Source organism: Halichoerus grypus, chromosome 4, assembly GCF_964656455.1.
Source record: "Halichoerus grypus chromosome 4, mHalGry1.hap1.1, whole genome shotgun sequence".
In the NCBI taxonomy this organism is placed as follows: Eukaryota; Metazoa; Chordata; class Mammalia; order Carnivora; family Phocidae; genus Halichoerus; species Halichoerus grypus.
In genome coordinates this window covers 180,170,066-180,191,960 of record NC_135715.1, presented here as the reverse complement: position 1 = coordinate 180,191,960, position 21,895 = coordinate 180,170,066, and the positions used below count along the sequence as shown (strand labels likewise).

Below are 21,895 nucleotides of genomic sequence, written 5' to 3'. Positions count from 1 at the left end.
AAATATACACACACACCACACACACACACACCAAACTATTTGTGAAATTTCTTATTCTGCCATAAAATTTTGTTGGGAGCTTGAGTGGCTGTGAGTGAGACTCTCAACAGAGAGCAATGGCATATCAAGGGAAGAGCGTGTGAGGCAAGGATCAGAACCAAGAGCCCCATCTTGGCTGGCACTGAGGACTGAACTGGGGATTTGCCCTAGGGGATTTGCACTCCCTTTTTTCACACTCATATGAAGCATGGGGAAGGCTCAGGTTGAGAATATGAAACCCTTTATGAGAGTAGCAGGCAGATTTTCTCGAATGGCACAGTGAATATCAGAAATATGGTGGTTAAGACAGAGGGAATCCTGGTGGGGCCTGGCGCGCTGAAAATCTGTGATTTAACATTGTAGATAAGAAGCCACTGACGTTTTGAGGAGGTACATGACAGATCCTGGAAAAGAATTGGATAAGTAAGTTGAAATCAATAAGAAAAAAACAATAGAATTAAAATTAATCAAAAAAAATATTCTTTTTTTTTCAAAATATTCTTTATAGAAATGTAATTTGGATTTTTCCAAAGTATTTGGATAAAGTATTTGGTTCTAGAACATCACAACTCTTGCCACTCTTACATGATTCACTCTTATTCTCTCTAATTATGCTCTCCAGTTAAAAATGTAGCAACTTGAGACTAGTTTCTGATTTTAAATTCTTAAGCTTCAAGTTGACTGCATAAAAAAGCAGAAAAATTTAAATTTGTATAACATTTAATGTTTTAAAATAACAAGTTTCTCTGTACAGTGTCTCAACTAATATATGCACACATGGTTTTTACTTAAACACAGAAATGAACATGAAATTCACTTAAAGAGGAATATTCTTCCTCATTGGGTCTTGTCAACAAATGTCTAACTTGATTTAACATAAATAGCCCATTGTAGCATTGTTGAGTACTTGCTGCATTTTTGGGAAGTAAGAGTGGAGCATGGGAAGAGCATTTGTTATTAATTTATAAACCAAGTTTTAATGTGATTTCCCCCAAGACAGAGGCTTAACCTGTGCTAACTTAAATATGGAAGGTTGGGCCATACTGATTGGCCCAATCAAGCTCTCACTCTGAGTTTCTTTCGTGAGTGTGTGTGTGTGTGTGTATGTGTGTGTGTTACCAACATTTTTTAAAAATTGAGTTTATATGCCTTTGGTGGAGCCTGAATTTTCCAGTTTTACTGTATTTTGGCACCATGATCTATCGTCATATATAGGGTTACTTGATACATTTATATAACATGACTGACCTCTGAAGGTGTTTGAGTTTGTGACTCCTGAAATAAGATCTATTCCAGCTCCAAAAATTGTAGTAAATAGGCACTTGCTGAATCCACCAGGGGTCAGCACACAGCATTATCACTCCAATATCAGTATGAGTTAAACCAAAAAAAAAAAAAAGTTAGAAAAGCCAAATACCTTTTGAAACTTGCATATGCCTATAAGAAAAAACAAAAAACAGAAAGAAAAGAAAAAAATTCTTTTCAGTCAATTTGCTGTAATTGCTTGCTTTTTTTTTTTTTTTTATTATTTATTTGACAGAGAGACACAGCGAGAGAGGGAACACAAGCAGGGGGAGTGGGAGAGGGAGAAGCAGGCTCCCCACAGAGCAGGGAGCCCGATGTGGGACTCGATCCCAGGACCCTGGGATCATGACCTGAGCCGAAGGCAGTCGCTTAACCAACTGAGCCACCCAGGCGCCCTGTAATTGCTTGCTTTGAACTGCTTTGATCCTTCCCTCTGAAGACCAGGAACTCAGTAGCCATTAACTGATTTCTAGTCAAGATAACTCCATAAATTAACCTCTTAACTCATCCCCTTTGCTCCAAACCCATAGCAAAGACAGGCCATAAAAAAAAAAAAAAAAAAAAAACCATTAAGATGGATCAAAAACAAAATACATTATTTCATGGACCAGAAATGGATCAGAAATGCAATGCTATGAATAGAGTGAAAACCACACAAAGACCCTCACTGAAATAATTATTACAGAATATACTTCATTCAGTAGGAAGAAAAAGGAGCCTAGAGGAAAAGTATGGAATACAAAAAATGGGGGAAGCAGGGAAATTGATAAATTGTAAGCAAATGTTTATTAACTGTAAAAAAATTCTTAAGTTTTGTTCGTTTTGTTTCAAAAATGAAAAATTAATATTCTAGATAACAATAATTGAAGAGAAAATGTCCAAGACAGTTAAAATGTGCTAAAGGCTTTTTTGGTGTTGCTTTTCAGAAAAAAAAACAATTACTGAGCATTTCAGATTATTTAGAAAAATGTATGGTCTAATATGTATGTTAAAAAAAATAAAGATAAGCGGTCAAAAAATGAAAACACCATCACTACTTTCCTAATCATTAAGGGGGGGCGAGTATAGAAAGCTTTCCTGGTTCAAGAGAATGCAGGAAAGGGGGGAAGAAAAGAAACAAAGACAAAGGACAGTGAACAGAAAATCAAAAACCAAGAGATAAGTAATTTTAAATCAATCAATAATCCAAAAATTTGAACCTGGAATAAATTCACTGTAAAAAATAAGAGATTACATGATGAAATTAGAACGTAAAAATCTAGTCATAGTCTTATAGAATATACGCACAAAATAAAACCACCCAGATAAGCTAAAACTAAAGAGGTGGAAAAACTTGACCCATACAAATAATAAAAAGAATAACCCTGGGGTGCCTGGCTGGCTCAGTTGGTGGATCATGAGACCGTTGATTTGGGGTTTTAAGTTCGAGCCCCATGATGGGTGTAGAGATTACTTAAAAATTAAATCTTAAAAAAAAAATAACCCCAGGAATGGCAGTAATCAATTTCATACAAAATATAAATTATGGCAAATTATATGGATAAAGAAGGAAAGAACTCAGTAATAAAAGGAATATATGGTACTTATATATACCTTAAAAATAGCTTTGAAATCCAGGAGGCAAAAATTAATTGAAATAAGGAAAGTGGAAAAACCTATCATCATATTGGAGGATTTTAGCACATTCCTACAAGATACTGATTGGTTACATTTTTTTTAAGTGTCAGGATGTAGAAATAAAGAATAAATTAAGTTTGATATAACAGATTATCTTCAAAAATATCTTCAACAATTGATAATACAATAGGTAGTAAAGTCTAAACAAATTTTTTAAAAATATATAACACAGTCCACATTCAATCTCTGGCTACACTGAAATTAGACGAGAGCTCACAAATAAAAGATAGCAAAAATAAATAAGTAATAAATAGAAGTACAAATAAATCATGTGCACTCACATTTGGAAGCTCTAGAATGCTCTCCTGAATAATTTGTGAATTAATTTAAAAATAGGTCATAATGAAAACTGTAGCATATTTAAAACCAGAATGATAATAAATTTGCTATGTATCAAAATCGGTAGGATGCTGCAAAAACAGGTATTAGGAACACATTTTGTAGCCGTATGTTAAATGTGTGTTTTGGAGAAGAAATTTTGAAAACAAATGAGTAAAGCCCTCATCTCAAGAAGTTGGCAAAAGAACAGTAAATATAAAGAGAGTAGAAGGCAGGAATTTTAAAGAACAGGAGCAGAAAGTAATAAGGTATAAAAGAAAGAAATGATATCAAAATCAAAGCCTAGTTTTTTCACTAAATTAAGACAATAGAAAATGATAAAAGAGTAAAAGCATACACACACATAGACAGAAACACTGTTAGGAATAATAAAAAAAGAAGGACAGAGCTGTAGTTTCACTGGGAATTTTGAAAACCACACGTGAACATTTAAAACTTTGATAAAATATTTTCTTCTCTAAAAAAAATATAAATTTCAAAAACTGACCCAAGAAGACATGAGCCAATAGCTATGTCAGAAATTAAGTTAGTAATCAAAAGATTCTCCTGGCACTCTCTTTTACCCTTTCAAAAAAAACCCCACCAGGCCAGATGATTTTCCATAGGCGGGAGGAGTCTTACCAAACTTTCAAGGAGCATTTATTCTATCTTAAACTATTTCAGAAAGAGAGGGACAGAGACAGAGAAACAGAGAGAAGCTAGCCAACTAATTTTATGAGGCTAATATAACCTTGGTTGCAAGACAGGATAAGGATAGTACAAGAAAAAAAAGTCATAAGCAAATTACATGTATGATTTGGATGCAAAAATCCTAATTAAAATACTAGCCAACCAAATTCAGAATTATATATATCTAAGAGGCCAAAGTAGAAACTTGAATGCTTTTTTTGACCTGGCCTCAGAAGTCACACAGGGCAGTTTTCTCTTGGTTTTGCATGCCAGCCCTGATTTAATGCAAGAGATGCTTGCACCAGGGGTCTAACTTCTCCATTACAGCAGGAAGCAAGAACCACTGGGGACCACCTTGGGGGCTGGCTGCCACAACCAAGTCCAGTCCCCCCATAAGACTTTAAAGGGCTGCATAGTGTATTAGCGTCTCTAAGGAGTGCCACTGTAAACTGTTTAATTTTTTTAAGTCCAGTATTTGTTTAATCCACATCTGTTTGACCATTGGAACCCTTTTATTCACCTAACACCTACTAATTCCTGCACAGTACACTTTGGAAAAAGCTGCTTTCGGCTGTTTAGTTAAAGGGAGTATCATGAGAGGACACTCTGTAAAAACTTGTGAACTTTTTGAGTGTTCCACATATAATAGAACCTCTAATTTGTTTCTTAAGGCTTATTCGTGAAAGCCCAACCGTTAAGTGATCTGGCTTCCCTTTCTGTTCAGGTTGTAAGTCGTTCATCTCTTTTAAAGCCAACCCTGGGTAAGATTCTCTAGCCTCCAGGTCTAGAGGGAGTGCTGGGGGGTGGGAGGAAGCCTTACCAGAGGCTTCTGGAACTGGGTGGGAAGTAGAGTCAGAAACTGCTAGGATCCCATGATTCCAACTTCATTAATGCCTTTGGGTTCTCCCTTCCCATCCTCCTCTCTTGCATCTGCTTTAAATGTATCAACACTTCGAAGGACAAGCTGGGTGGTCCTCCCTTTACCACATGATGTCACTCTAAGAAAATTAATAACCCCCAGTGAGGCTGGCCGTGCCTTTCATATGTGTAGCATACCTAAGACTTATCCTCATGAAACAAGTAACCCCTAAAGTTAGCTCTCTCCAATTCAGTGCACATTGGACTTGAGATCATCTCAGGAACCACACCTACCGGGCTCTGACTGAGACCCAACCCCTCCTGGAAAGATTGCCGGCATGAGGGCGAGAACAGCCGAAGGTTTAGGGGATATCTCTGGGTCCAACCTGCAAGACAGCATACGGAAGGAAGGCCTGAAACCCGAAACTTCTAAAATGGATTTTTTAATATTGTCATGATTAAAAAAATAAAATAACTTTTTTGGAATAATTTTTCTCTTGGAAAACCCTAGCCTGCCTCAACTGCTAAGGGAAAACAATGGGAATGCTGGTGTCTGCCCAGTACCTGGGTGGGAAGAGGAGCCTGACACGATGGTATCTGCGGGACAGACTCTAAGGAGGGAAGGAGGAAGGAGCCCAGCCTCACCAGAACAAGTGTGCAACTCGGGCGGGTCCCTGCGGCGCTCTGAGAGTTCGTGCTGTGTGCCCTGAAGCTAGCCCGCCGCAATGTCCTTACCGGCTACGGAGGCTCGGGGAGGAAGGGGAGAAAGGGAAAAAACGAAACTGGAGCTCTTTAATGTGGCATTGGCTTTCGTGTTTGGGGGGGGGGGGGGAGGCGGTGAACTGCCGGAGAGTTCAGGGGAGGGGGCTCGCAGCGAGGCGGGCAGCGACGCCGGGTACTCCCCGTGCTACTCGCGGGCTGCGGGGTCGCCCTGAAGCCTGCGGTACTCGCGCTCGCGGCCGGCGGAGGCGGGGACAAGAAGTCCGAAAGGCAGGCACCGGAGCGGGACCCGAGGGCTTCGGGGGTAATTGTGCCGGCTACCAGGAGCCACAGGTTGTTGTGCAGGAGAGGGGAAGGGATGATACCTGCGGTTAGTAAGAAATTCATCATTATAAAAAGGAGAAGAGCGGGCCTACTGAACAGGCTAAACTCCAAATGGACGGAGAGCTGGTGTCGCCCTTCGGGCTCCGCGCCTCCAGGAAGCCCTCCGAGATGGAGCCCCTTCGCCACGGGCTGATCCGGGCCTGGGTGAATCGGGTGCCCAGGCGGCCTCGGCTCAGCGGGGCCCCGGCTCTCGGTCTTGCTCGGGGCGGGGTCTCGGCAGCCTCGGGAGGTGACCGCGAACGGGCGCTGGGACCTGGGCGCGGCGCGGCGGCGCGGTGCCAGTGCGGGGGGCACCGGGCGGCACGGCCCGAGGGGCCGAGGACAGCGCCGAGCGACCGCGGCCGCCGCCCCAGCGGAGCCGGCCTAGGGGCGCACCCCGCCGGTCCTGTGCGGGGGCCCGGGCGGGGACGCGGAGGGCACGGCCGGAGCTGGCCGGGGCGGGCAGCCGGAACCTGGTCCCGCCTTGCAGCGCCCCCGCCGCGCCGCCAGTTCCCCGTCGGGGCGTCGGGGCGTCGGGACGCGCGTCCGCGGGAGAGGCGGGCTGGAGACGGGCTGGGGCGACTGGACCCCCCGCGTGCGGGATGCCGGCGCGTCCGCGCCTTTGTCCTTCTCTGTCGCTGGCGCTGCATCCGGGATCTCGGGCTTTGTCTCACCGCCCATGTTATTCTGGTTTCTGAATCCCGACGCCCTGTCTTTGGCGCCCCTGATACCCATCTCGCCCCAGCCTGCCCCGTCTTTCACCGCCCAAGGCGGCCACTTTGCGCCTTACGCGGACACAGAGCCCAGCCCCCGCCCTGACCTCTCTGCACAACCGTCATGAAAAGATCCAGCAGCAGAGTTAGACGCCAGGTTCTCTAAGTGGTTCTCAAACTGGGTCCCTGAGCCCCATCCGTCTTCTTTGGACTGGAGTTTGTACAAAGCCATTCTTTGGCCCATCCCTATTTTTTCCCCTTGCAGTTACGACTTTTCTCTGAAAAGCTTTTTCCTTCTTTCCTCTCTTTGTACCAAAAGGTGAGTGGTGATGTCAGCTCTCTTGGAGAGTAAAAGTTAAAGAGGCAGCGAGGGTGGGTGGCTGGGGTGAAGGCCTCAGGCATCTGAACAAAGGGCCTGTGGCGGCAGGTGCAGCACCCGGGCTGGAATAGAACCTGCCTCTGGAGTGACTGCAGTACAAGGGTGGTGCTTCTCCCCTTCCCTTTCTGACTGGGCTTGTTCAGGTTTTCTTTATCCAGGCCACATTGCTACAGCTTACTTATGTAATGCTGAGGCAATGAAAAGAAAAAACCAAATGGTGACTTTGCCATTTGCTGCCCAGAGTAACACTTCAGAGAATCCAGGCTGAAGGTAGAGGCCCCCGATGCCCACCATGACTTTTGGGTAAGAAGTAAACTGTAGGAGTGAGGAATGCTCATCCTTCGAATCTTGACACTAATCAACAACGATTAAGTTCAAATGAGCTGGGGAATGTCAAGTGCAGCAGGCCCTTGACAAGCAAACATAATGCGGAAGTGTCATTATGTCACAGCCTGAAGCTGGAGATTATTGGGCAAAAGAAAAAGAGAAATAAGGAGGGGGGGGTACTCAAAAGCATCAAGAGTTGAACCCAGAAGTGAAGAAAGGCAATTTGGGGTAAACCTAATTCAAGAATTATTGCTTCAATGGCTTGGGTAGTTCTTTACAAGCTAAAGATCGGAAATGTTTGTGGCTTTAATACTGAAACATACAAAAATATTTTCTAGACTGAGGATATTGATACTCTTTCTTCTCTGGGCTACAGCCTTGCAGGAGAACATGACAGTTGGGGTTAAAAAAAAACCCCACTTTGAATCCTAATCATGCCTTTCCAAGCTGCGTGGGAAGCAGGGAGAGTATTGACCTCACAGAGCCTCTGCTTTTGGTCTGCTAAATAGGATTGTGTGAGAATTAAAGGAGACACAGGGCCCATGCACACCTGGCGGGTGCTATTAATACATAGGATTGTTACTAAAATTAGTCTTCATCACAATAAACTATTTTTGTAGAAATCGTGCTGTGGCTTTAATAGGCACCCAATAAATAATAATAAAAAAATAAATGAATGACCCTAATTCATAAGTACTACCATGTCTTATGTTTAGTCCCAGACTTCCTGTTTTATCCTCAAGATAATAGTACACAGACTAATATATTGGCATTTTCTTAGTTTTGACTTGTTCTATTGAAGAACAATAGAAAAGTTTACAGACCACGGCGTAAACAAGCTGGCGACTCCGTCATCAAACATATAGTAAACTAACCCAAACAAAAGAATGAGAAGGGGGCATAGTCAGGACTGGGCAAGAGCCACAGCTGCTCCTGCGAAGTCTGTTTTGATTTAGAGTGCTTCCCAATTTTTCTTGTCATTCTCAAGGTCAGCGTCGAGCCTTCCTAGGATGCAAAAGTGCTTTGGAATGTTAGAAAGAAGCGGAGGATATTCTTCCAGTCCCTGGAAACCCCACCTCCCAGGGGGTGTTGAAGGGGAAGAGAGAATAATTAAATAGTAAGTAAATTAATATTGCTCTCATTCTGCTTGCAGGGGTCAGATGGCGGGATTTACATTACAAAGGTTTCATTTCCATTATAAAGAAGCCCGTTAGGTATTTTATAACCAAATCCTCTTAGGCAAAGACTCGTAAAGACTTGCCTTGACTAAATGTTCTTTACAAAGCATCCCAGTTCCACATAAAACGAAGTGAACGGTGATAGGGTGGATGCTGTTTTGGAGTGAAATCTCCAAGGATTTGGTGGCTGAGGGGGAGGCACGTGGAGAGGGTTGTGCTATGAGTGACAGCAGTGACTTCTCTATTTAGGAGACTGCTCCCATAGAGCTGGCCGATGGAAGGGTCTGCACTGGGGATCAAAGTCAGCTCCCAAGCCCAAAGTGGGCAGGGGGGAAAGGAACGGGTGGCTGGGAAGGAAACTTCAAGCCTTGGACAGGATTTTGGTGTAATGCAAGGAGCAAAAGCTGGGGGAAGAAAGACGGGGGTCCAAAGGGAGTCAGTGTGTCTTCGGGGGCAGCGGCAGAATTTCCAGCGTGGGGGGCGATTTGGGGCAGCCACCTCTTTCGACACCTAAGGGGATTTGTCTGGAAGATCTCTGCGGGGCAAATGCTGATTTGACTTAGACTGCACATTCATTTGGAGTCGGCTGGTCTGGATGAAAGAGATGGGAGTAACCGACGCACTATCCCTCTCAACCACTGCTTGTGCTCTTTATGTAGTTTTGATTGCCAAAAAAAAAGGTTATTGCAAAAATGGGGTTTTATGGCAAAGATATTAGGGAAATGAGGGCCCCTGGTTACCTCCCACAGAAACCCAGCAGCTTTCATGGGGACCATAAAAGAATTAAGGTCGCTGGCAGAGAACAAAAAGACCCAGGAACCAGGTTTCCGCAGGAATCTTGTGTTATCTGCCATTGTGGGGACTTGGGGTCTTTTTGCTCTGTTCCCATGATGGCTGCTCACCAAGGCCATCCATCTTCTTTCTGGGGTCTCCTTGACATCCACTGTCTGTCCCTGCGTTGCCCATTTACACCTCCCTAGAAAGAATACCCAACTGGTCCAATGTAGTCTCCGTGAGGCCAGGAGAGGAGCTTTGCTCCTCAAAAGTGGCAGGAGAGGGAGTCACTCTGGAAGAACTGTCTGGGGCTGCTTCTCCAAGCGGGTGTCTCTAGGAGATACCTCCATAGAAGGGGCTGTGATCTCCCAGGACATTCGCTGTTTTCTACTCCGGGTGCCCTCAGATCAGGAGCATGAGGCATGCTCACATTACCTTCGTCTCAGGACTCACCGAATAGGTGGCCAGGAAAAGGGCCTCAGAGGGTGTGTGAAACAAACTCTTCTTCAAGAACAATCTCCCTTTACCGCATCACTGGTGAGTCACTCAGTCTCTGACAATGACAGGAGCAGCCTCCACTCCTACGGAGTGCTCGGGACCCGCAGGTGCTGGGACAGTGCTGAGCACTTGCCCGCTCGCAGAAACACGCGTATTCACTGCACCTCACCGGTACGAGCAGGCGGGAGCCCTTCGCAGAACCGGCCACACTTTACGGATGAATCACCTATTTTCTAGGTAACAGGCTACTCCAAAACTTAGTGGAATTAATCATCATTGTATTTGTTCAGATCTTGTGGGCTAGAGATTGAAGTGTGGTTCAGCAGCCAGCATCTCTCTGCTCTGTGATGTTAGGGGCCTCAGCTGAGTGGCTGGGAGGGCCGTGACTGGCCGGGAATCTCTCTTCTTACGATGCTGGGGCCGCTCACCTGTGGCTGGAAAATCCAAGATGGCCTTACTCACTCGTCTAGGGCCTCGGTGTGGGATGTTGGCCAGGGGACTTGGGTTCCCCTTTGGGTGGGCGCCCTCTGTTTCTCTCTCTCTCTCTCTCTCTGGCCTCATCATTCAGTAGCCTCGCCTGACCTTCTGTACATGGCGGCTGGCTTCTAAAAGGGCAAATGTGCAAGCTGCAAAGCCTCCTAAGGGAGAGGCTTGAAAGTCACATAATACCAACCTGTGCAGCATCCGTCGGGCAAAACAAGTCACAGAGACAGCCCAGATGCAAGGAGAGGGAGATGAGGCTGCCTGTGCATGGTGGTGGTGGGGGGGGAATGTTGGTGGCCATCTTTGTAGATCGTTATTTTTCCTTTTCAAGGATTAGCTGATGATAGTTTAGACCGAAGAGCTCAGGAGAAAAGGACTTACACACTTTTCTGCTGTAAAGTGGTTCAGGCTGGGGTGGTCACTGGAAAGAAGAGAATGTCACAAAGATTCTCCGTGAAAGCCCTTCGAAGACCCTCTGTCCATAGATCCATCTCACATAAAAATGGTGATGTTCACAACACCAGTTATTTTTCTTCTTATCTCTCACCCTTTCAATAATATACCCCATTCCAACTATTTACCTTTTTTCTACCTGGATTCAGTTGATGATCTATCATCCAAAAAAAAAATTTCACAGAGTTAATGCCTTTCTCATTTTTGTAGAGTATTTCTCATTTTTGAGAAGCATCTGGAAAGTCTTGAGCCACTGGAATGCTTAGCAGTGGGCTCCTGGAGCTTGCGATTTTCTGGTTAACTGAATATTTAGCTCTAGTCATTTCAGCTCCTGTTGGGAGATCTTAGAAAATGTATTAATTTAATTTACCGCCTTTGTAACTAGCATATGAAACACATTTGAATTTTTGGCTCACAAGGGAAAACCTCTAGGCCCAGAGTCAGCTTTCTGATCCTTGTTTTCTGAGCTGCTGTAGCAGGATCAAGTGGCTAAGCTGGATATGGAGTTCCAACGAAGTGACTGCTGACCAAGGTTGATTGTTTTAGTATAACTTTCTGCTTCCTCAAAAAAATTAAAGACAACCCCTCTTTTCAAAAAATGCTACCTATGTGGAGATTTTTACCATAAACTTAAACAGCCACTTTTTCAACCAGATGAAGGGGAACTCTTTTGTTATTTAATCATGGAGAGTGTTACTCTTGATTCTTCTGGCTCTTCAAGAGGAAATCAGTAATTAGTAAAGGATCGTGTACGTCAGCATGGGACCCAGTTCTTCCTAAGAGGAAGGCCTGAACAATAGGGGATGTGATGTTTCATTGGACTATTCTTGTAGAAATCAGACATGTCCATCCAGACATATTCTTTTTTGGACTTTGATTTCTGTTAGACCTTTGACCCCTCACACACAGTTCCCAGTCACACTCTTAATGGTCTCTGCAAGATAAGATTTTGCATTTAAACTATGAAAGTGGTTCTAGGGCTGGCTGATATTTGTATTTGATTGAAAAAAGCTTAACTTGGAAGAAGAGTTATTTGATTTTGATTTTATAAAGGAGCCTCTCCCAACCTAATGACATCATTTGTCTAATCAAGGATGGTTGAGAGAATAAAGACTCCATGGGCAGTTTCCAGCTTCAGGATGTAATGAGGAAGTATGATGAATAGAGATGGTCTGTAGTTATAAAGGTTAGAATTCTGTGTTAAAACAATACATATATATAATGGATGTTTTGAAAGCAGCTCTGTTGCTTTCTTTGCACTTGCCCTTCAAAGTTCCTCTATCTGTTTTTCATTTATTTATGTATTCACCAACGTTTGAAAAACCTAGCAGGTGTCAGGCACTGGGGTTCTAAAGACGAACAGAGCTCTGACCCTGCCCCCTGGGGACGGATGCGTAAGGGAAGTGCCAAGTGCTGTCATATGGACGTGGGCATGGATAAGCCTGGGGAGGTCAGGGAAGGCTTCTCAGGGAAGAGATGCTAAGGCTGAAACTCTAAGCGAGCTCGGGAATTCACCAGGTACAACGCGAGGGTTGGAGGTTGTTTAAGATGGCCCTTACAGGTGAAGGGGCAGGAAGGGGGCAGCTTGAGGAGGAAGCTGCTGGGGGCCCTTCCCTTTGGGAAGAGTAACAGCCTCAGTGCAGAGGCTGTTAGGGACGGGCTTGTGCAGCCCCATGGGGCCAAGCCCAGGAGTTGGGGCTCTCTCCTGCAGGGTAGACAGTGGGAACCCTGAAAGAGTGTAAGTCTCTGTGAAGGAAAAGTGAAGAGCGGGTACAGGTGGGAGAGGGTAGAGGCGAAGCAGAGGCAAATAATACAGTGGCCAGAAGCTGGTTAAGACTCTCTAGGTTCTACCTGCTCTTTCTTACTAGCCGTGTGCACCTGCAACACGTTACTTGACCTCTGTATTTCCATTTTGCTCATCTGAAAATGAGGATAATTGCAGAGCCTACCTTGTCACATTATTGGGATGCCTAAGTGATTAAAGCTATGTAGAGCATTTAGAACAGTGACCAGCCCGTCATAATAAACAGTAGTTGTTATTAGTAGTGGTCAGCGATGTGATCAAATATGGACCCAGAAAGCTTGCTTTGGTGGCATGGTAGAGGGAGGAGCTGATGGGAAGGTGTTTGAAATTCACCAGAGGAGAGACCAGCAGTGAAATCAATCAGAGGACTGATTCACAAGATAATGCGAAATAAATCCTTCAGTACTGGGCAACTGGTAGGACATGCAGGGGATGGGGCGAAGGGCTGCTGGCTTGGGAGTCTGACTGAGGGGTGAGGTGCTCATAACAAGGATAGGAGGCAGGGAGGAGGGGACTGGGGACAGGTTTGACATGCTGTGTTTGAGGTGCTTGTGCGGCATCAGAGTAGGGTACTTGGCTGAATGTATGGATCAGGACCAGGAATCTGGATTTGGGACTCATCATGATATAGGCAGTAGGAGAAGCCATGGTGTGGGTGAGCAGGCCCCAGCCACGTGTTCAGGGAGAGAGAGAAAGGGACACAGGACGGAGACCTGAGCAGGACCCTGTGGAGACCTGGGTCTGGAGCACTCTAGACATTTCTCTTCCAGGGTGCTGGTAATGTTTTAATGAGTCTGAAGTTAATGAGTCTGACCCATTAGGAAGCCAGCACGTCGGAGGGGCAGTGGCTCCTGGGGACTGTGAGGAAGGAAGAAAGACCTCAGAGGTGACCGGAAGGGCTGGTCAAGGATGAAAATCAGTTTTGAGAAGTTAGCAGAGGACCACCCCCTCCCCCCGCCCACCGTGTCCATGTTCCCAGGCAGAAGGGGGCAATGGCGGGATGGTAACTGATTGGCAGTGTTGGACGGATGAGGATGAGTAGCAGAGGACGGTGGTGCTGGTGGGGACTAGGTCCAGGCTGGAGTGCAGCTGTTTCTGAAGAGAACTGCTCTTTCTGAGCATTTACTATGCACGCTACGTTGTGCGAAGCCTCTCGGGTGCGTGTTTATCCTCATGGCAACCTTCAGCAGTGGGTGCTGGTGTCATCTGCATCTCACCGAGTGAGAAACAGTTTTAAGGAGATTAAGTTGTTTACCTAGGGTCACGCTGTAGTAAATGGCGGTGACGGTCTGGGAAGAACCCACATGTGTCTGCCTCCCGAGGCTGCAGGTGTTCTCGGAGCCTAGCGGTCAAGGCTTCATCATCAGGAAACAGATGGTGCCTTCAAAGTGGGTGAGTGGAGGTCAAATTAAGAAAGGGAGTGTTTTTAAAGGTGTGGGCAGGGCTTAAGGAAACCACAGGGATGGTGCGGGACCTCTGGGCAAGGAAGCAGGAGGCTTGAAGGGGTGAGGGCAGAGGGCAGCGACGGGCTCTAGGAAGGGGCCGTGACTAGGAGCCCTGAACGTCCCAGGTGGCCAGCCTACGAGGACCCTGCAGGGAGGAGCCTGGGGACTGATATCCTACTCTTGCAGTCCTGCAGTGCTCAGATCCCCTCACGGGCTGAACAACCAGACGCTGAAGGACAAGAGGTCAGTCTCAGGACACAGGCAGAGTGGAGAAGGGTGGACAGGGGATCTGAAGAAACAGGTAGAAGCTTCCAGTACAGTCAGGCCACGGGAGCTGGAGAGAAGATGAGGAGCAAGGCCAGGCTGGGCTCATGGTCCAGCAAGCCTGGTTGTACGGCCAGGGCCAGCCAACCGGAACTGGTGACATTAGGACCATCCCCGGAGACCCAGCCCTGGGCATCTTTGTGGCTCCTTTGGCACCACAAACCCCTTAGGCTTCTCCTCTCGATTCCAGGCCTCAGAGGACTGACAGTGAAACAAAACCCACCCTTGGCAGATCAGTGAGGCTCCCCTCTCCAAGAAGCTCAGCCACCACTCCAAACCACACTCCTCCCCCCCCCCCCCCCCGCCCACACCCCCTGCTGTCCCCGCAGGGTACTTCCTGACACTTGTCAAAGGAATGCTGCCAAATTTCCCCGGCTGTTCCCAGGAGTCAAGTGCACTTGGATGAGGTGAACCTGGGCTATGACCTGTAGACCATTTAGAAAGGCCCCTGTCTTCTAACGTCAGGGTAAAGAGAGATGTGTATGTGCGTGTTGATGAGTGCATGTATGCAGGTGTGTGCATGGGCACACGGGGGGAGAGAATACGGACGGACGGATGGACAGATGGACGGATGGATACGGATGCGCTGGAAGTGAGATAGGATAAACTGAGTTCAGGGACGGAGCACACGGGGGGAGAGAATACAGATGGACGGATGGATGGATGGATGGATGGATGGATGGATATGGATGGGCTGGAAGTGAGATAGGATAAACTGAGTTCAGGGACAGACTGCACTCCTAAGCAAAATGCCCACATAGTGTGTTTCTTCTCAGCACCCCCAGCTCCTTATACACTGTGACCTTGTCCTCGACCCCTGGTTGAGGGCAGGACCATTTGGGGGACACGCTGTAGAATAAGAGTAGAGACGGTGGCTGGGACTCCAGATTCGTCATGAGGGTCTCGTGATAGTGACCATGGCAGTCTTTGGGTGACAGCCTTTTGGGGTACCCTCTGTGCAATTGTATTATGCCTGCTACCTGCTGCCTGGAGCCCCTGAAGAAGTAGTATTTCTGAATTCTGATCTGGGTGGCTGTGAAATTACATTGATTCATGTGTGAAAATTAACGTAAGAGAGGAGTGTTCACTCATGTCTTACAACGAACAGGCAGCTAAATTAGCAAATGGGAACTATCACTGCAGATTTTGGGAGGGGGTGAGATCTGTGATGAATAGTTTCCATTTGCTGACCACCAGTCATGTCCTTGCTGACCCGCACAGAGCACTAATGACATGTGGCATCTATGCTCCCAGACTGGTTCTGGGATGGTAAACTGGGTTTTCAATTTCCTTGAGTTTTGCCCTGGGCGCCAGGAGGCTCAACAGCAATTTTTCATGATTTTGGTTTCTCTCTCTCTCTCTCTTTTTTTTTTTAGAGAGAGAGCACGTGTGTGTGCATAAACAGGAGGATGGTGCAGAGGGAGAGGGAGAGAGAGAATCAAGCAGGGTCTATGCCCAGCGCAAGCCCAGGGCTCGATCTGACGACCCTGAGATCACGACCTGAGCTGAAATCAAGAGTTGGCCACTTCATGGACTGCGCCACCCAGGAGCCCCTGGTTTCTCCTTTGACTCCAGTGTTGTCATCATTTCAGTTTATCCCTTTTATAGTAAGGACACTCAAACTTGTGTGGATGGAGGTGGAGGATAAACAGATATAAATGGAATAGGAAGAAGAATTTAATTTGAGATGCAAATAACATACTGATTTTTTTTTTCAAATTAGGCTTGATTGGTCTAATATTACCCATCAAATAAAATCATAAAACCAAATCATCAAAGATGACTTCTCAAGGATCCTTACATCAAGTCGTGGTCCCAGCTTTGTCTGGCTTGCTCAACAGACTGGGTTTGTGCTGGATCCCAGAGCGTGGGACATGCTTTGGCTCTGGTCTATAGCACATCACAACTATTTATCCCTTTTCTCCATTCAGATTTCATTTCTGAATTCCTTCATGAGTCGCATTCTGTTTATTGTCTGAGGACCTCCCTGGAGTGGGTGAGGGACAAGAATTTTTGTCTGTTTCATCCACATCTATAGCTTCATCACCTAGATCAGAATCTGGCACTTAGTAGGAGCCCAATAAATCCTGAATGTAGAAGGACCCCCCAAAATAATCACTGAATGAATGATGGTATGGATTTTTAAGTGAAAAGGGGGAAATCTGAAATTTCTGGAGACAGAATTTTCTCTTTTCAAAAGAAATTTTGCAGGTTCATAGCAAACAGCCATTCACACCGTCCTCATACCACCTTGCTGTGGATTCAGTTTCAAGCTAGCCATCCAGCTGTGCACGGAGCCCATGAAATCAGATGTAAGAGTCAAAGGGCATTCTATGGAATAGAAAATATGTTTTTCTTGTTCCTGATACCTCAGATGATTTCTCACTGGGGTGATGCTTGAGCCTCACATAATAGAAATAGTTTCTATGACACTTGAAATATCCTATTAATTTACAAGCTGTTTGCTTCCATTATCATGTAGGAATTTGTAGAGTTTTGACAACCTGTTTTTAATAGTTTCCAAAATCTCAGAAGTATCTCGTAAACGATAGTTTTTTTTTGGCAAATTTATTGAGCATTCCTAGTGTTCATTCCACCACGCCAGGCACTGTAAGGAGCAGAGCAAGATTTTAAGAGAGCATCTTCTCCCGGGAGGGGCTGGGGGAAGCAGGTGAAGGGGTTGTAGACTACGCTTATCTCGATGAGCACTGAGTGATGGATGGAAGTGTTGAATCACTATATTGTACACCTGAAACTAATAGAACACGGTATGTTAGCTACACTGATACTGAAATTTTTTTGTAAAAGACAGCATCTCTGCCACTTGGAGGTTTACAGTCTCTCTAAGAGACATTACTCCCAACGAAATGACCCATAAATGGTGGAGTAGAACAAGCGTGTACTAACTAGGGTATTGAGTTGTTAGAGGCTACCTCCTTACACTCACTCCCTTGGTGATGTCACCCAGGGCTTCTTTTCTTAAAGTAGAATGATTGTATCTTATTATAATAATTAGTTATATCGCACATCTTTGTAACTAAAAAAAAGTCATCAAATTTCACGCGGGGCTTTTAATGGCTTTGGATTCTGTGTAAGTGCTGCTGATTCTCAAATGTGTGTCCTCTAACCGAAGCAGAGGTAGATTGCAGCTCCTACTCACATGCTCGGAGCAGCTGTGACCCACCCTGCTCCTTGACCGGACGTCTTCCTCCGGGTAAATGACAGTGCTGACCACCTGGCTGTTCAAGCCAGAAACCTGGAGTATTTTATCTCGCCCCTCATCCCCTACATCTAGTTTACCCCAAGCCTGGTTGGCCCCGCCACTTCCTTCTACAGAATTCGATTGTTTTGTCACTCTCTCTGCTGCCTCCACACTAGTTGGAACCCCCACTGGCTCTCAGGAGAGCAGCAGCCTCCTAACTGCTGTGACCCAACTCATTCTCCTCACAGCCCCTGGTGTCCAAAGCAGAAACCAGATTAGATCGCGCATTTAAAATCCTTCACTAGAATCAATGCATGGGATAAAAGTGCATAGAATGAAACTATACACACACACAAAAGCTGTAAAGCTGAACAAGATCTGTGGTCTAGAGAACAGTGTTGTACCAACGTCAACCTCCTGATTTTGATTTTATACTCTGCCCATAGAAGATGCCTCCATGGGGGGGAAGCTGGCGGAAGTACAGGGAAATCAATGGATTATTTTTTGCAACTTCCTGTGAGTCTATAATTAGTTAAGAATGAGGTTAAAAAAGACTTGAGTAAGAATGAAGAAAATTATTGGCTTCCCATGGCAACCAATCCAACTCTTTACCACAGCCTGTGGAAATCATTGACTGCTGTGATTCTTGCCAACCCCCTTGCCAATCCTCCCCAACGTCATGCTTTCAATCAGTTACTCTTCCTCAGCCACACTGGATTCCTGGCAGTTGCTTAAACATAGTACACACATTTCTGCCCCAGGACATTTGCTGTTCCATACGCCCAGAATGCTCTGTGCATGGCTGGTTTTCCCTCATCCATCAGAGAAGTCTTTCCTGATGCCTGACACCTATATTGGACTTCCCATTTGACTCTTTTCCTTAATAGAACTGGTTGTCATCTGTTATGAATGTTTGCCTAATACCCACCAGAATGGAGAGCTTAGTGAGAGAACACAAACAGATCATGTCTGTTTTATTTACTACAATATCTTGAGTCCCTAGCATGGTGCCTGACCTATACTTGGTGTCCGATAAATATTTATTGTCAAAAAGAAAGAGCAAACGGGTGCCTGGGTGGCTCAGTCGTTAAGCGTCTGCCTTCGGCTCAGGTCATGATCCCAGGGTCCTGGGATCGAGCCCCGCATCGGGCTCCCTGCTCCGCGGGAAGCCTGCTTCTCCCTCTCCCACTCCCCCTGCTTGTGTTCCCTCTCTGGCTGTGTCTCTCTCTGTCAAATAAATAAATAAAATCTTTGAAAAAATAAAAATAAAAAGAAAGAGCAAACAAACATGGTTAGGGTCCCCCAAACTGGGAATGCCCTTGCCAAAAGAAGCTTGAAGAAAAACTTTCATACAAGAGCTCATTAAAATTTGAATTAACCAAGAGTATCTGGTTTGATAAATGTTGTCAGTATGTGTGTGCACAATTAAGATTCTGTCCTCAAAATACAAATGTACATAATGGATATGTATAATTCCATTTATTTACTTTGAACCTTTGCAATCTATTTTAAAACCAACTGCAGGAACTACTCTAAGTTCTAATATTTTAAGCCTCCCCCAACATCTTTGAATTTATTTTAATTCATTTTACTTGATATTTCTGTGCAGGATAATAAAGGGAGATGCTGCATTTAAGTTACTTTGTTGAAAAATATATGTATTCATTGTTTTCTTCTTATTAAAGTTCGAAATGCACATTTCAGGTAATTTGGAAAATACAGAAAGATGAAAATGAAAAGAGATAGCACATTTAACCCACTATCTGGAGATTACTATTATTCACACTTGTGCTTTCTTACTGTTCTTTTGATGAATGGTTCTTTACCATCAAGAAACAATACAAATGGAATAGTACACCTTGGCTTTTAAAATGTAACATTAACATAAGCAGTTTTACATCAGTAGGTATTATTTGAAAGAAGCTTTTCAAATGAGTGCCGTGATTTATTTCACTCTGCTCCTATTGTGTGGATACGCTCCAGCTTGTTAGTCTATTTGAAATTTAGGCTGTTTTTCCCCTACTTTCACATACCTGCAATGTTGTGATTATCTCTGTCCACAAATGTTTGTCAAAGTTTTTAATATTTACTTAGAATCGCTTTTTAGAAGGAGAATCACTGAGTCAGAAGATATTCACTATTTTTTTTTTGAGAGAGAGAGAGCGCGCAAGAACATGAGCGGAGGAGGGGCAGAGGGAGAGGGAGAAAGAGAATCTTAAGCAGGCTCCACTCCCAGCATGGAGCCCAACGCAGGGCTCAATCTCATGATCCTGAGATCACCACCTGAGCCAAATTCAAGAGTCATATGCTTAACCGACTGAGCTACCCAGGCGCCCTGGTAGTCACCTTTTTAAAGCTCTTGGTAATGTATGGGCCAATTGTTTCCCAGAAAAACTGCATTCCTGTGGCTATTACTTTATTTCAGAGCCACTTTGGCATTCCACTTTACACTCGACCAAAGCAGGTATGACTCAGGCCCATGTTGGATCCCTTCCAAGAGGTAGGTGTATTACCGGGGGCCAGCCTGGTTTCCCTCTGGGGCGGTCTTGCATAAAAAATGGTCCAAATGCATGGATAGCCCAAGACCCAAGGACGATCCTGAGCCTCCTGCTTATTTACTTCCTCATTATTCTAGGGAGAAATGTTAGTATTCAGGTCTGGTTTCCTGAGCTTTAATCTGGAAGGAAAGTGGAGGAAGTGGGTTAGTTTAAATTCCCAGAGCATTCCTTTGCATCAGTGAGAAGTTACAATTTTTGAATAGATACCTGTATTCCAGCTGGTCCCAGGGTGCCCGAAGAATTTAGGGCATGATTAAAAGAGTTGAAAGGAAACAGTGTCAAAAGACCCAGAAAATCGAGTGTGTCGAGTCTGAAAACAGGATTTCAAGCTTTTGAATTTCACCAACTCATTCACAGCTGCACATCCTGTCAGATTTGGGCGACTGGGTAAACATCTTTAGAAGAGAGCCTTTGACATTTAAGATAAAAATATTTTGAACCTGAAGGAAAATGAACAATTGCCCTGACAAGGGGGCTGACACATTTTCTGGAAAATAGTTCTTTTTATTCTTAATGAGGTAAAACATGATTGCTCTGAGTAAATGGAGTTATTTTTGGCTCTTCCATCTGCATCTCAGGTATTTAGTTTCGAAATTGTGTTGACTGAACACAGTGAGGATTTTTTTCAGAGTTTTGATTGTGGCGATTAATAGCAAGGAAACAACATCTTTGTGTGTGCGTACGTGCGTGTGCATGTACGTCTCTACAGGGAGAGAGGGCTGACTAGACTCACACGTTCTGTAGATCATGGAATCCAATATATCCATGTAGGTTGGAAGTTTCTGGTTAGACCTCATAAGCCTGAGTAGCTCCAGAGCAACAAAGCTTGGCGTAAACATTCCTATCTTCAAAGCAGCAGTTCCAGTGAGGTTAAAAGTCCTTTAACTCTGAATTTCCTTTGTTCCGGAGCTTAAGGTTGCTAACAGATAGAGATCACAGTGCATGTGTCACGCTCTCCTTTGAAGGTATGCTAGGGTGTTAACGAATTACTAGGCAAATGAACAATTATTTTAAAGAGGTTTCTTTTCTTTAAAACATGTTTGTTGATCCTCTGATGAGGCTATTTATAGTAATCTTTCACGCAGCTTCTGAGTCTCTGTAAAAGCAAACAGATAAAGTTAATAGAGATGGTAGAGTGGGGAGCAGTGATGTTAGCTCTTTTTGTAAGAACCTGGTGCGAATGAGGGCATGATTTCCCAAACGCCAGAAAAACAATTCCATCGGTGCCAGCAGAGAATTCTCACCTCCAGCTCTCTCAAACTTGGGTGATTTATCGTGAGAGGAAATGGGTCAATGAGAGAAGATGGGTTAGCACCAACCTCCTAGGTTCCCCTCCCCCCGGGCTGACTTAATCATCATTACCATCCTTGACTATGATGACTTTCTTCTTAGTTAACAGAGAATTGAAAATATGCCTCGTGATTTATCTGGGGCTTTCTCTTGCAAATGCCGGCCGTCAACTGCCAAAACTCCTCCTTCCCCAGGGCAATACAAAGAGGGCATTGATGTGCTCCTGGGAGGGGGGAAGTGCAAGGTGTCCCGAGGGCCCACGGGAGGGCCCGCGTGTCTGCTTCAAACACACCTCCTGTCCGGCAGTCAGGGGCCAGCTCTGGGCATGGCTCTCACCACATCACAAGCACTCAGTAAATATTCATGGATGAAATCAAGAATGATGAAGGAACTGGGGCGCCTGGGTGGCTCAGTCGTTTAGATGTCTGCCTTCGGCTCAGGTCATGATCCCAGGGTCCTGGGATCGAGCCCCACATCGGGCAACCTGCTCAGCGGGA

General features: G+C 45.1%; 1 protein-coding gene and 1 long non-coding RNA gene across 14 annotated transcripts in view; one reads left to right on the top strand and one right to left on the bottom strand.

Moving 5' to 3' along the window:
* Positions 1 to 263: 263 nt before the first annotated feature.
* LOC144381660 (uncharacterized) lies at positions 264 to 13,940 on the bottom strand. Of its 7 annotated transcripts, none has more exons than XR_013447396.1 (4): positions 13,835 to 13,940; positions 5,173 to 5,273; positions 1,288 to 1,399; positions 264 to 443 (listed from the first exon to the last, which is right to left on the bottom strand). It is a non-coding gene; the product is annotated as an uncharacterized LOC144381660 (long non-coding RNA). The 7 variants fall into 7 exon arrangements; XR_013447392.1 differs by lacking the exons at positions 1,288 to 1,399; positions 13,835 to 13,940 and adding exons at positions 1,457 to 1,476; positions 6,791 to 6,914 and having other exon boundaries at positions 5,182 to 5,273; XR_013447391.1 differs by lacking the exons at positions 1,288 to 1,399; positions 13,835 to 13,940 and adding exons at positions 1,457 to 1,476; positions 5,973 to 6,540 and having other exon boundaries at positions 5,182 to 5,273.
* The window catches only part of LOC118539852 (protein FAM124B), a 47,945-nt gene continuing 31,572 nt past the window's right edge, over positions 5,523 to 21,895 (top strand). The window contains exons 1-3 of one of the 7 annotated variants that reach the window (XR_013447389.1): positions 5,523 to 5,614; positions 8,378 to 8,506; positions 15,725 to 16,870. The gene's annotated coding sequence lies outside the window, so the exon portion shown is untranslated. Of the gene's footprint in view, positions 5,615 to 5,792; positions 5,978 to 6,525; positions 7,003 to 7,030; positions 7,366 to 8,377; positions 8,507 to 15,724; positions 16,871 to 21,895 lie in introns of those variants that run through there. The other 6 variants (XR_013447387.1, XR_004919364.2, XR_013447386.1 and 3 more) reach the window with 6 other exon arrangements.